Below are 15673 nucleotides of genomic sequence, written 5' to 3'. Positions count from 1 at the left end.
GGTCTGAAAATTCAGAGAGTTTTAGCAAAGTAAACAAAACAAAAAAGAAAATGAGGAGCTCAGGTAGAAGCAAGAACTGACTTCTCATGTGCAGTCGAGCGGAGATTGTGGAGCTCAGGTAGAGGCAAACACTGACTGCTCACTGTGCTGTCCAGTGGATGGTGTGGAGCTCAGGTAGAGACAAGCAGTGACTGCTCACTGTGCCATCCAGTGGACAGTGTGGAGCTCAGGTAGAGGCAAGCAGTGACTGCTCACTGTGCTGTCCAGTGGACGGTGTGGAGCTCAGGTAGAGGCAAACACTGACTGCTCACTGTGCCGTCCAGTGGACGATGTAGTGAGAAAAGCCACCCACTCTGTCAGCCCCCTAATGCTTCTGGGACCAGTGTTGCCCAGATGGGGTAGAGGGAGAAAGGCTTCTAAGACAGAAGTTTTTTGGTGGTTTCATAGTACACACTCTCCCATTCCATTCTTTCACAGCAAGCTGGTCACGGGACCATAGAGAATAAAGACTATGTTTTTCCAGCCCCTTTGTAGCTAGATATGGTCATGTGGTTGAGCTCTGGTTGATGGAATGTAAGTAGAAAGTGGGAAGGTCATTTGTAGGGGATGTTCTTTTTGTGGCTGTTCCAAAAATTTTTATCTATTTTTATTTTATGTGGATGAGTAGTCTGCCTGAATGTATGTAAGTGTACTACATGTGTGCAGTGCCTGCAGAGATCAGAAGATGGTGTTGGATCCCCAGAAATTGAGTTATAACTCCTATAGGCAGTTGTAAGCCACCATGTGGGTGCTGGGAGCCCACCCAGGTCCTCTGCAAGAGCAGCCAGTGCTCTTAACCTCTGAGCCATCTCTCCAGCCCTATTTTTTGAGACAGAGTCTTATTCTGTGGCCCTACCTGGCCTTGAATTTGAGATCTTCCTGCCTCAGCCTTCTTTGTGTTACAATGCATAGCATGTATCACACACCCAGATCCCAGGAAGTGTTCTTAAAGAGAGCGAGTGATCATTTCCCATCTTCCGTGTAAGGCTGGACTACGGCCCTGATGGCTGGAACTCAAGCATCCATTTTGAATTATGAAACAGAAGCCATATGCTAAAGAAGGTGGACCAAGAAGACGTCCTGTCAACACCCTCTTAAAACTCTGGATTTCCTTTGCCTGGAAGAAAAAGAAGCTTACATCTTGTTTAAAGTGCTGTTAGACAGCTGTCACGTGCGGCTGAAGTGGATTCTAATTTATAAACCCTAACTGCTGACTATCTTCAGTCACTACTGAGGGAAGACACTGTGTCTTAGAGTCACTGATAGGTACTTCAAACTGGTCAGCAAGTACAAACGGGGGCAGGGAGAGAAAGAGAGAGAGAGAGAGAGACAGAGACAGAGACAGAGACAGAGACAGAGAATGCTAAGCATCCAGCGTAAATTGCACCCTGCAGAAGAAATATTTTCAGGAAATACAGAAGGATTTTGAAAAGCCCTCTTAGTGGGACTTGAGATGCTGTTAGGCTGATTTAAAGAGATCAGTCTGAGAACAGTAAAGAGTTCTTCGAAATGAAAAGTTATGATTTCCAAATTAAAGCCCCTTTAGAGGTCGTGCACTTCAGAAAACCAACCTGATTAATTAGACAGCTAGCTTGAGACATTCTCAAAACTCAAGGAAAATTATGAGGACAAGGAACTGAATTGCTGGGGGAATGAAAAGAACATTAAAAAAGAACAGGGGAATAGAACAAAAATAGTCATGGAGGGCCAGATTCAGGGGACACACCTCTGTTAACCAGAGATTCTAGAAAGAGAGGACTTTATATAGAGCTGAAACTACAGTAAAAGAAATACTAGAGGAAAATACCTTTGAGTCGGGGGAAAAAAATGCATCTTCAACTAAAAATACCAACTATAGGCCAGGCGTGGTGGCGCACGCCTTTAATCCCAGCACTCGGGAGGCAGAGGCAGGTGGATCTCTGTGAGTTCGAGGCCAGCCTGGTCTACATAGTGAGTTCCAGGACATCTGGGGCTACAGGGAGACCCTGTCTCAAAAAGACCAAAAAGAATAAAAAAATAAAAAATACCAACTATTAGGAAGAGACTTGCAGGAAGTGAAAAACAAAAGATTGTTCTACAAGTGTCAAGCAAAAACCAGCAACAACAACAACAACAACAAAACAACAGTCTGGTTAATCTTTCAGTTGTGCTGCTAATGGGAAGTATTTACGAAATTCAGAAAAAATATAATTCTGACTTTAATTTTTCCTATAAATTATTCAAATAGCAGTTTTTGTTACTATGTACCAGTTTCTGCTCAAAGTGTAGCTATTAAATTATGTCATCAAACATTCACAACAACCCTATAAGGTAGGTACCACCATCCTTTTAAAACATTTTTATTTATTATTTTATATATATGAGTGTATTGCCTGCATGTGTGTAAATACACCCATGTTATACAGTGCTTGAGGAGGCCAGAAGAAGGCATTGGAGTCCCCTGGAACCAGAGTTGCAGATGGTCGTTAGCCACCCATGTGGGTGTTGGGAATTGAACCTGGGTCCTCTGCAAGAGCAGCCAGTGCTCTTAACCACTGAGTCTCTAGCCCCCCACCATCCTTTTTTGCAGATGAGGACATGGAGGCATAGAGAGGCTAAGTAACTTCCAAGAGGCCACACAGCACAAAAGTAGACAGTAGACAAGACACAGAGGACAAGCTTAGTTTATGCTCTTGTCCACTATTCTACACTGTCTCCTAACATAAGGTGAGAATTATTCATCACCTGGTGGGAAAGCCAGACAGTAATCAAACAATCCCATGCAGACAAGTAAACTGCAGCCATGAGGGGGCGCTGTGCAGTTTATGGGCCTGGGGAGCCAAGGCTGTCCCCACACAGGTGAATGGTGTAGAGTCAGCTGCCATATACCAGGTGATGCTGTTTACAGGTACTGTTATCCTAGGGGGAAAGACCTGGGTGGTGGTGTCTCACTCACATGGAACATTTAGAAAGTCAGATTTGGAAAGGGGCCTTGTCCATTGGAGGAGTGAGGCAGAAGAGGATCGTGAAGTCTGTCTGGTTGGCAGTAAAGCGGAAGGAGCAGCATGCCTGTCTTCCATTCTGCACTTCAAAGTGTCTCTCCAGAGGGCAGATGGTGCTTGCAATGGAAAGGGGAAGGGCTCAGGAAGGCCAACTTTGCAGGGACTGGCCTTGCAGTCTGTCGCGGTCCTCTGGCACCCCAACAACTATCCTGTTTTCTGAGCATAGCCCCCACTCCTTCATTTATTCATTCACAAACTGATTCACCCACCCCACTTATTCTTCATTTACTGAGTCCCTAATTGAGCCTAATTCCCTAATTCTTCATTCACTGAGCCTCCATTGAGTCCCTAATTCATGGATTCTGCAGGCATTTTCTAGAACCCTGCTGGCTTAGGTGCAGGACTCAGGGTGGTCTTGCAGGGCATGCACTGACTCAAGACAGACTGTGAAGAAGTCTGCAGATTTTCAGGGTGTGTGGGTCAGTGGGTGTGAAGCTGCTCCCAGCATCCACCTAGAAGAACACAACTGTGGACCCCAAGGTACGGTCTGTGCACCTACCGTAGCTGCTTTAGACCTGCTGTCCTGGCACAGGCTGACAATTCATTAGAGATGATTAGCTTAAGACTTCAGATGAATTTAAAAAGCACTTGATGGATGGGAGAGATAGCTCAGTCTGTAAAGTGCCTGCTATGCAGGACCTGCGCTCAGATCCCCAGCCCCCTTGTAAAAAGCCAGGCAAGGTGTCACATGCCAGTAATCCTAGCACTGGGGTGGGTGGAGACAGGTGGATTCCCAGAGCTCCCTGTCCAGCCAGCCCAGCCTAATGGATGAGCTCCAGGTTCAGTGAGAGAAGCCCTGTCTTAAAAAATAATGTAGGGGCTGGAAAGATGGCTCAGCGGTTAATAGCACTGACTGCCTTTGCAGTGGACCTGGATTTGGTTCCCAGCACTGACATGACAGCTAACAACTGTCTGTAACTCCAGTTCCAGGGTTCCAACATCGTTTTCTGGTATCTGTGGGCATTGCATACACATGGTACACTTAGACACATGCAGACAAAACACTCATACACATAAAATAAAAATTAAAAAATTCAAGGTGATCAAGGAAGACATCTGACATTGATCTACATGTATTTATGCATGCATGTTCACATGTACACATGCACACTTGCATACAGGAACATGTACATCACACACATACACACAGCACTTGAGTTTTCCATCCAGCTCCCATTTTATAACCAGGTCCAGGCTCAGGCCACATTTCCCCACACCATCGTCTGAAACCAGGCTGTGAACCTCACTTGAGTGCTTGTAGACATCACAGGGAACCAGGATTAGGACTCACTTGAAATCATTTATACTAGAGTTGAAGGAAAATCAGCCTGACAAAGGACTGAAGAAATTGACCATCCACCCTCCCTACACCCCTCTCCCCGCTCCAGGAGGGAGATACATCTATCTCTGAACACATGGCCCCTAGCAAAAGCCATCTAGTTTCTTGCCAACCTTTTTGTAGATCTGGTTCTTTATCAAATCCCCTATCAGAATTCCCATCTCTCCTTCCCAGATCCCAGGAAGGAGCAGGACGCTACCCAGGAAGGCACAGCCCACCTTCTGGGATTCTGGGAAGGCACGACCCCCTTTTCTAGGATTTTCTGGGCCCACCTGTAAATCCCAGACCTCACCCCGGTGGTTGCCTGTCCCTCATACCTAATAAAGCTGTCTGCATCTGTTGAAGTGGATTCCATTTCTACTTCTTTACCAAGGCACCTTCTCATCCCGAATAGTCAAATTTACAAATTTTCTATCCTAAGTCAGGGAACGTAGACAGGAACCAGGAGTAGGAGAATGTCCATGGCGTTTTAAGGTGGGTAGAAGGATGCCAGAAAGGCAGCCTACCTCTTTTTTCTCTGCAGACCGGAGGTCTTGCTCAGTATCAGTCCAGGACCGGGATAGTGGGCTGAAAGGGGAAAATGAGGCACCAGGAGTCGATGGAGCAGACAGCCATGGTTTTTGCTGGATCCTGGCATGGGAGCTGCCTCGGGGGTGGGTTGGCTTCTTGGATACCACTAGCACCTTCTCTAGGCACATCTGTCCCTCAGTGTTCATCAGCTTCCACCTGCTGCAGAAGATGTTCATCCCTTTAGCCCCCTCCTAGTCTCTTCTTCTCCTTCCTCTTTCCTACCCATTCCTAGTTCGTTTCTTCTCAGTCCCCTTTCCTCCTCACTCGCTCAGTCTGCCCTTTCCTTTCACCTTCCTTTGTTTCCCATCATTGCAATGGATACTAAGCAATGCCCTCTGATGCCGGGTGCCAGGCGTGCAAGATAAAAGGGATGCAGTCCCCGACTGTGGAGCAGCTTGGAGGGAGCCAGAGAAGCATGTTGGCAGTTAAGAAGAAGTTCAAGGGCAGTGGGAGCTGGAAGGAGGGAGTAGTACTTAAATCAGCAGCCATCAGGCGTGGGTGGAGTCGGGAGGGAGGTCAGGAGAAGCAGGGAGATTTGACACCTGAGATGTACTTTGGCTGATGAGTTCACAGGTGGATGAGAAAGCACAGCCTTCCAGGAAGAGAAAGAGATGTGCCAAAAACCTGGACGCAGGAAGAGTGGGAAGGTCCAGGTTCCTGGATCCCGAGGGCACATGTTTGGTGGGAAGGAGCTGGCCACGGGACCTGGCACTGAGGGCCCAGGGCTCCGTCCCAGTCTCAAGGGGGCAGAAGTTCATTTCGCACTCCCAGCATCCTGCAGGAATTCAAGCTCCCTGGTCTGGGGGAATCTGGGTACAAGCCACATTCAGTTGGAGGGAGTTGTGAATATACACAAGGGGGCCTGGTGCTGGCTCCCCCAAGCCTACTGGTGGGCCCCTGCCCCAGCTTGTTCTGTCCTGTTGCACCTGTAACTGACAGTTGCTAGGGTAGGAAGGGCACACAGGGAGCTGCAGGAAATAATGGCCCAGAAGTCCCAGGTCTCTGTTTGTTCCTTGGATTAAGGACAAATTTTTGGCAGGGGGTGGGGGGATTAGTTTTCTTGTCTTTTTCTTATTATTGTTTTATTTTTATTTTATGTGTATGAGTGTTTTGCGTGTATGTATGTGTTCTTGGTATGTGTGCAGTGCCCTCTGGGGCCAGAAGAAGGCAATAGAGCCACCAGGTAGACACTGAGAACCAAACCCAGGTCCTTTGTAAGAGGAGAAAGCACTGGATCATCTTTCTGAGGAGATTCAGTATTCTAAATAGGCAAGAATGTGAGTGTGGAAAGAGAGACGTTAAGATTAGCATATGAAAGAAACTTGCTGACAAAAACCCAGGAAACCCCTCTCCACCTTGGCACCGGTTAACAAACAGAGTTTGCTCCAGAAAGGCACCTGAAGGCTGGTGCTGTGTGAATGACCTATAAAAAGAATCCAGACACTTGGGGCTCAGTGCCTTTTTTTAAAATTTTCTTATTTTTTATTAATGTGTATGCATGTATTGCCTGCATGTAGGTGAGTGCACCAGTGTCGTGCAATGCCCACGGAGGTCAGAAGAGGCTTTCAGATCCCCTGGGACTGGAGTTATGGACAGTTGTTAGCTGCCATGTGGGTGCTGGGATTCAAACCTAGGTCTTCTGCAAGAACAACCAGTGTTCTTAACCACTGAGCCATCTCTCCAGCCCTTGGGGCTCAGTGCTTTTGATGCCTGCCTTTCCCCAGCTCACTGGCCCAGTGAAATAAGAATCTGGATGCTTAGAGGTCCCCCTGCTGACCCCCACATCCAGATTCTGATCCACCCCTTTAGCAGAAACATACAAGCTTGCAGACAACCCTGGGGGTCTCCTCAGAGGCCTCATTGGACAGTGGTAAAGGTAAATGGGTAAGTGGCTGCATAATGCAGCCCAGGCCAGGACCTGACCTGAGGCACAGAGCTCTGCAGGGGCCTCCACAGTAAATCTCACGCAGAGACCTTTAATGAGCCACAAAAATCTTCCAAGGGGTTACTTCTGGGACTTGCTCTCCCCACTCCAAACACGGGAGACTGTAGTCATTCTGTGTGCTGGCGCTGGGCCCCTGCCCACTGTGTACCCATTAGGAACCGTCGTCCCCTGTGCCGTATTGTTGTGCCTTGCCACATGGCCAGCGGTGCAAATCTCTGCTTTGCCTTGCAGGCGGGAGCAGAGCCAGAGGCCACTGGGCTCATGGCTGTAGCTGATCTGGAACTTGGCACTGTTACCAGTATCCCTCAAAGCGGTAATTACTGCCACTTAGCCTGGGTTAGTGATCTGGAGCAGGGAGCAGGCCAGCACCGCTGCCTCCCGCTGCCAGCAGACCAACTGCGGGCAGAGCTATTGAGGTTCATAATAATAACAATGATGATAATAGCTATCATTTATTGGACACTTGCTGTGGGCCAGGCCCCAGCTAGGTGTTTTACATGCGAATAGAGCAAGCCTCCTCCCGCTCCTCCCCAGTTCTTCCCCATCCTCCTTAGACTTTTGTTTTAGAGCAGAGAAAGGGTAGGGTGTTCTGAGCAGAAGAGGAAAGCGGATCTAGTACATCCTTGCCCCCAGGTGGCCTGGGTTGAGTGCTAGGGTCTGAAAGACAAGCCCAGGGTTGTGCTGAACTTTCTCCCTAAGACATTAATAAGAACCTACTGTAAATGCCTGGACAGGCGTGGACCAGAATCCAAGGAAACTGGGGTTTGGGGCAGAGCAAAGTTGCTTTGGAGGAGGACCCTGCCCCTGTTTCTTTCAGGACTCCAGGTCAGTGGCTCTGGCTGCATCTAGGGGTGGCCATGTTGGAACTGACAAAAACTACCTTACTACAGGCACTGCAGGCGCCCTTCTTCAGAACAGGTGCAGAGAGGTTCCTGACACAGGGGTCATGGGAGAGCCGCAGCTGTGAGGGACTACATGCACCTGCAGGTCTGGGTCAAGGAGGGATCTAGACCCCAATACCAGCCTGACAAAGTTCATAGGCAGCTCTGAATTGACTTTATTCCTCAAAGTGGCCAGGTCTTCATACGTCCACCTCACTCAGTCAAGAAAGGCAGGCTACTCCAGGAAGAGGACCCAGGGGAGTTTCTAGGGTAGGCACCAGAGGTTGGTGACAGCTGGGACAGCTGCTGACTGCCTTTCCTGACACTCCATGGTCTGGTTTAGGGAAATGCGTGAAATTCCTTTTCTCAACACCTAGAAAATTTAGGGAATACTTTGGGGAGACTCATTTCTACCAGAGAAGTCAGTAAGGACTGGAGCCACCATAATATGATCATTAGATGCCTGTGTGACCTTGTCTTTTAGTCAAAGGGCGGTGGGGTTACATGCGATAATTACCAGTGTACAGGGGAGGAGATTGGGTTGCAGAGGGCTGAGTAGCTAACATATTTAAGGTCACACCAGAGCCAACACTTGAGCAATCCTGAAGCCTGTGCTCGCCTCTGAGTTCACTGCCCGTAGTCATGCATGCAGGGAGCCAGAACACTCAGTCAATGTGCCCCTAGGCGATCCTCAAAGGGATTAACTCCATTTCCAAAAAGTAGAGAGAATAGAATCATATAAGCCCAAAGTCTGTGCTGGCAAGGCTCTGTCCACCCCCCGCACCTCCCCACCCCCGCTCCATCAAGGGTCTCAGGGAAAATCTGTTCTAAGATTTCCTCTCGGCTTCCAGTGTTTCCTGTAGTCCTTGTATCCCTCCAGCCTTTGCCACCCATCATCATAATTTGTTCCAGCTTGTGGTGTCTTCCTTCATATGAGGAAACCAACTGTATTGCATAGGACCCCTATTTTTACTCAACAGTGTCCAGTTGCTAATTATAGTTACAACACCCTATTTGTGGGGCATAACTCAGCCTTGAAGAAGGACCTGTAAAACCCATGGTCCTATCTAACTCCTCAATCTATCAGCCAATTCCATCACGCTTGACTCCAGAGCTGGGAAGGCAAGGCCGAATTTAGGGGTTTAACTGCAATGTAGAGGGCTTGCTGGACTCCTCTTTACTAGGGGACATAATTTTCTTTCAAACCAAGGAGGTTTGTGGCATCATAACAATCTTACCAAGGAGGCAAGCTGTCCTAGTTTCCTTTCTGTTACTGAGATAAAACACCTGACAAAAGGCAACTTGGAGGAAAGGGTTTATCTCATCTTATACTTAATCACTGAGGGACATCAGGAAAGAACTCAAGGCAGATACGGAAGGCAGAACTGTTTGCTATTGCACACAGCATTACCTCTGACCAGGGAACTTGCTCCTAGCCATTGGAGAATGGTAGGAACCATGGAGAATGGTGTTTGCTAGCTGACTTGCTCTCTGGCTCATTCACAGACTCATGCTAAGCTAGCTTTCTCATAAAACCCATAATCACCTGCCTAGGGAAGGTGCCACCTACAGTAGGCTGGGCCCTCCTGCATCTATAATCCAGACTGTCTCCGCCCACCCCCTACCCATGCCTACAGGCCAGTCAGATCTAGGAAATTCCTCAACTGATGCTTCTTCTCAGATGACTCTAAGCTGTGTCAGGCTGACAGTCAAAGCTAAGTGCAACAAAACCATAGAACACCAGAATCTCGTATACCAATGCCTGTGCTGGGGTTTGGTGTGTGGCAGGGTTTGAGAGTAAGAGAGATGCAGGGGCAACTAACCGACCATAGCGTGGTGGTCAGCCACAAGGCGTGGAAGGTGGTAGCCAAGGGCGACTTAGGGAGAGCAGTCTTGTGGAATGGGGGGGGGGGCGCAGCCAGAGCTGTATTGGGATTTAAGGATCACCCAAGGGATCCTTAAAGTGAAGGTCGTGAGTGTAGGCAATTCTTTGAAAGAGTTTTGCTGTGACGGAGTGCATTTCAACAATAACTGAAGGTTAGGAAGAGAGCTGTAGAATAGCATGATTTTAAATGGGTAATGTGGCAAGAGATGGTTGTGAGAAGTGCTGAAGGTAAGCCAGTGAAAGGAAGCCAGGCAGGGGCCAGCAGGCTAGTTATGATGGTTGGGGTTTATTATCAACTCGGAAGAATCTAGAATCAACTGGGAGATGTGACTCTGAGCATGTCTATGGGGGACTGTTTCGACTGTGTTCACTGAGGTGGGAAGACCTGCCCACTGTGGGCAGTGCCATTCCCTGGCTGGGATCCTGGGCTATATAAGTGGAGAAAGGGAGCTGAACATCAGCATGTGTTCATTGCTTCTGTTCCTGACTGTGGATTTGATGTGACCAGCTGCTTCAAGCTCTGCGGTCTTAACTTCCCTGCCATGATGGGCCATACCCTGGAACTGTGGGGCAGAATAAGCCATTTCTCCCTTAAGTTGATTTTATCAGAATATTTTATTATTTTTATGTTATGTGTATGAGTGATTTGCTTGCATGTGTGTAAGTGATCTGTGTTGAGCAATGCTCAAGGAGGTCAGAAGAGGGCATTTGAAGAGGGCTGTTAGCTGCCATGTGGGTGCTGGGAATCAAACCTGGGTCCTCTGCAAGAATAGCCAGTGTTCTTAACTGCTGAGCCATCTCTCCAGCCCTTACATTGCTTTTGACTGCTTTTTTTAAGGATTTCATTTTATTATTATTATTATTATTATTAGTGGGTGGTGGTGGTGGTGGTGGTGGTGGTGGTGGTGTGTGTGTGTGTGTGTGTGTGTATTTAGGTGCCCTTGGAGAACAGAAGAGGGCATCTTAACCATTGAGACATCTCTCCAGCCCCTTGGTCAAAGTATTTTATTACAGCAACAGGGAGAAGCTAAGGTACTTGTCTACCTACAAATTTCTGTCATCTACACCATGTGGTCTAACCTAGACACACCACTCCTCCCCTTCCTGATTCCACTATGGCCCCATCTCCTTTGAAAGGATATGGAGTGGTTGGTGATGGAGTCACTGCTGGACATTTTGATCCTAGACTTGGGGGCACTGAATTGTGTGAACTGACTCCCTCCCCCTCCTGAGTCTGAGTCTGATCTTCAGGGTGGAATTTTTGTGGTTTAGTGCTGATCCTCTTTTGTGATTCCGCCAACTTTAAGGCTCCCCATCAATGTTTGCTGGGCGGTGAATGAATGGATGGATCCCAAGGACAGGGTTACTGTGGAGCTCTTGAACATTTATCTAAAATCTTGGAAATGTAAGAAAAATTGGCCCATCTGTTTCTGTATTATATCAGGATAGCAAGGCGCCACAGAACTTAACTGTAGCCAACTCAATCGTGTGACAACCCAGGAGAGATGCAGGATGCATTTGTGTGAACCACTGTGTGTGTGTGTGTGTGTGTGTGCGCGCGCGCGCGCGCACGCAAGAATTGCATGTTGGTTACATATAACACCATATACATACAAGGAATGTGTGGCTGTGTTACTGAATTAGTGTGCCCTTGTTTTGTAACCGCTTATGCATGTGCCTCTAAGTCAGCAGATATATTCGAGTGTGTGAGTATATGTGAGTCCATGTATACACATACTGCTGTTCAGGCTCCGAGGTGTGGGAGCTGTGCTTAGGACCATCTGGTTGCTCCCATACGTTTTGAGACCCCTGAAAACCCCACTCTTGCTGTCCTAATAAATTTAAGAACTGCTCCTCCTCACTCGTTCAGACTAATCTGGACCGAGTCAATAATGAATTGGTCATAACCCCAGAATTGTGGAATCTTTAAGAAGATAAGCACAGATCCAGCTTGTAATGAAAGCAGACTTACCTCCGACCCTGGGCAAGTGTTGCTTCCAGCACCTTCCAGTTGAACTTTTACAACTACAGAGAGGTTCCATATTTTCAGTTTCTTGTTCAGGGCTGTCCAACACAGTGCGGCCCACTGAGCAGGTCAAATGAGGCTCGTGTGACAGGGGCTAAACTTTAAATTTCATTTATTTGAAAAGTAAATCTAAGAGCTGGAATGCGACTCAGTGGATAAAGTGCTTGCCCCACAGTCATAGGGACTTGAGTTCAGATCTCCAGAGCCCACATAAAAAGTCAGGCAGATGAGGCATGAAGGCAGTCTAAGTACTGGAGAGGCAGAGACAAGTGGATCCATGGGGCTCACTGGCCAGCTAGTCTAGCCAAATCAGTGATATCCAGTGTAGACCTCTGAACTCCACACATACATGTACACACAGGAAACACACAGGAATGTAACACACACACACACACACACACACGTAAATCTACACAGACCAGTCACCATGGCATTGAGCAACGTGATCTACCTCGTGTTTCCTACCTTTCTTTGTCTGTGGCATCTTCAGCGCCCAGCCTTGTGTCTCTGTGGACAATGAGAGGCTGCTGAGTCACCAGCTCGCTGAAGGCACACAGCCAGGGTGGGTCTTCAGGGACTCACACTAATGAATAGAATAATAGAGATTGATATAATAAGTGAAAAAATAAATATTGTCTGTAGACAAATGAGTGCTTTTGAAATGTTGGGTAAATATCTTCCCTAAAGAGTTATGTAATGTCTTTATGGAGGAGTTTATCTTAAGAGTTTATTAAAACTGCCTCTCTCTCTCTCTCTCTCTCTCTCTCTCTCTCTCTCTCTCTTAGAAGGGGGCTCAGCAGCTGCTGATCCATTCTCGAGGCCCACCATCCTCAAGCCCAGCTCACTGGCATGGAGCTGTATCTGAGTTACTGATCCACTCCCAAGACCCACCATCCTCAAGCCCAGCTCACTGGCATGGAGCTGTATCTGAGTTATTGATCCGTTCCCCACCATCCTCAAGCCCAGCTCACTGGCATGGAGCTGTATCTGAGTTACTGATCCGCTCCCAAGGCCCACCATCCTCAAGCCCAGCTCACTGGCATGGAGCTGTATCTGAGTTACTGATCCGCTCCCAAGGCCCACCATCCTCAAGCCCAGCTCACTGGCATGGAGCTGTATCTGAGTTACTGATCCGCTCCCAAGGCCCACCATCCTCAAGCCCAGCTCACTGGCATGGAGCTGTATCTGAGTTACTGATCCGCTCCCAAGGCCCACCATCCTCAAGCCCAGCTCACTGGCATGGAGCTGTATCTGAGTTACTGTTGATTTGATAGTGATGGACTTTGACATTCACCAGGGCGCCTCTATCTCTCTTATGCTGTGTTTCCACAGATCCACTGACCCACTCGTGCACTGTGTCATGACCTAAGTATGTGAGTGCATGTAAATTGCCTCAGAGAAGTGCAGAATTCCGTTACTTCACCATAGAGATGGTCATTCCTATGTAGCCTACCTCATAGGGTTGTGGGGACAATACAAAGAATTAGGCTTCTGTGAAGAGTTCTTATCATACAGTAAGCTCTAGAAAGCTGTTAATCATTAATGTGAAGATTAGTAATTTAAATAATCATTTCTCCTTGTTAGAATTTGACGACTGGCCAGTCAGTTGAGATGATTTATTTATTTACATTGTATGTGTATTAGCATTATGCCTGCATGTATATAAGTGCACCCGTGTCAGTTGTGCAGTGCCCTCGGAGGCCAGAAGAGTATTGGATCCCCTGGAACTGGAGTTATGGACAGTTGTTAGCTGTCATATGGGTGCTGGGATTTGAACCCAGGTCTTAAGAGCAGTCAGTGCCCTTAAACTGCTGAGTCATCTCTCCAGCCCAGAGATGATTTTTTAAAAAGATATTATTGATGATTTCATTTTTAAATTGTAAAGCATTTTATACCTACCTTAACCCCTGAATAAGTCTGGAAACTGATCATTTTTATGGACTCCTTTTTTGAATGGAAGCTCAAAATGTAAAAATGGATATAAATGGGTCTTCCAGGCAACAGGAAAGTGGAACTCAAAGGCCCTGCCCTGCTGCCCTTCCAGAGGTTCCTGGCAACCATGGGGTCCTGGGAACCAAGAAAATTAGGCTCAGTGTCAGGGACAATCTCAATCCTCCTTCACAGGGAGATCTGGTGACACATTCCATTTCATTCTTCAGCCGCTTAAAAGGTGCTGAGGATAGTGGAGGACCACATTTTGACGTGGACCACATTTCTCCCTCCCAATCAGGAGTCTTGGCTTATTATCTCTTCAGAGAAGCTGACTCTACTTGTGGTAGGCTTCTCTTTCAGGGAACTTGACGGACTATTACTGGAGAAGCTTCTTCCTCCAAGGTTCGGATGACTTTTGTGTTTCCTGTCTCCCAGTGATCCTGAGCTTTTGAGCACAGAGAGAACACGCCTAGGTCTTTCTTTCCTTTGTGCTGTCACTACAAGTCCAGGCATGTGTCAGGAACTCAATAAACATTTGCAGAATGAACACATTTCATAGGAAAGAGCAAGAGCTTGTGGAGTCAGGCAGTCAGGCTGGGCCTGAGTCTTGGTTCAGCTATGTGACCCTGGGCCAGTCTACTTAATGTCTCAGACTTCGGTTTCCTCATCTGGAATACGCGTTTTGACAATGGTGATGTAAGGCATGAATGAAGCAAAATTATGAAGTCCTTGGTAAACTGTGAAGGGAGGAAATGAGGACGGTTGTTACACAGAAGGGGTGTGGGGACCCAGTGAACCTCTGGGTTCCCTTCTGGGGCTGAGCAACAGGGACAGATTCATTTGTAGAAAATGTTTGCTAATTATTGTCTGGTTTGAATAATTATCCAGAGATCCTGGAAACAGCCCTTCCCACGGATCAAACTGTCACATCTGCAGCCGACCTTTAAGTAATCGGAGTGGGGGTAATTACAAAGGGCTGGTTTTCTCTAAATATAGCTGTTCCCCAGCTAAAGGTCAACTCAAGGGAGCACAGTTTGATAATTGCAAGCGATTTGATAATGAATTGGGGCAAACATTCCCAGGGGTGCAGTCAGCAGTTTCCTGTTACAAAGACCAGCGTGTGGGCACCTGATGGAGAGTTCTTGGATTTCTGTCCCCTGCTGGAGAACATCAAAGTCTCAAGAATAAAATAGTACTGTTCGTAGGAAGGTGCTGAGCTTTGAGGATGGTTTGTGTGAGTGTATACTCCAAAGGTTTGTGCTGCAGCGTGGCTCTCAGCGTGCCAGCGTAGATACCATGGAACCTGTAAGAGGTGAACCTCCTAAGAGATAATTAAGTCACTGGAAATCTTGCCCTTGAAAGGGCTTACCGCTGGTCTCATGGAGTTAGTTCCTGCAAGAATGGGGTCTTATAAAAAGAGCAAGTCCACCTCATGTGTGTGGCCTTTTCTGCATGTGGCCATTTCCCTCCTCAGTTCCTTACCATGTTATGACTCACCATGTTATGACACACCATGTTATGACACACTAGAGGTCAAATAGATGGGGCTGCCTAATCCCGAATTTGCATCATCTAAATATATAAGCTAAAGAATTCCCTTTTGCCAGTTGTGATGGCATATGCCTTTAATCCCAGCTTTTGGGAGGCAGAGAGGCAGGTGGAGCTTTATAAGTTCGAGGCTAGTCTGGTCTACATAGTAAGTTCCAGGCCCCCTGGGGCTATAGGAAGACTATCAAAAAGTGTTTTAAAAACTCAAAAAAACAAAAAAAGGCTTCCCTTTTCTTTATATTCATCCTTTTCTATAGTAGTAGAAAATGGATTAATAATGGCGATAACTGGTAAATACTTTCATAGGTAGGGTTATAGTCTTCATCTGTTGGTTCTCAATATCCTAGGGTTCTGAGGCTTGGCTCTGGTCCGCTGCTGTGCACAGAGGGAGCGGCTAAGACCACTGAACTAAAACACCAGCAGGTGTAAAGTCAGAAAAGATGTACATATTGGTCCTGTCAGGATTC

The sequence above is a fragment of the Nannospalax galili genome, unplaced genomic scaffold (genome assembly GCF_000622305.1).
Source record: "Nannospalax galili isolate Female #2095 unplaced genomic scaffold, S.galili_v1.0 scaffold944, whole genome shotgun sequence".
In the NCBI taxonomy this organism is placed as follows: Eukaryota; Metazoa; Chordata; class Mammalia; order Rodentia; family Spalacidae; genus Nannospalax; species Nannospalax galili.
The sequence above is the reverse complement of the archived record's forward strand: the minus strand, read 5'-3'. Positions refer to the sequence as shown.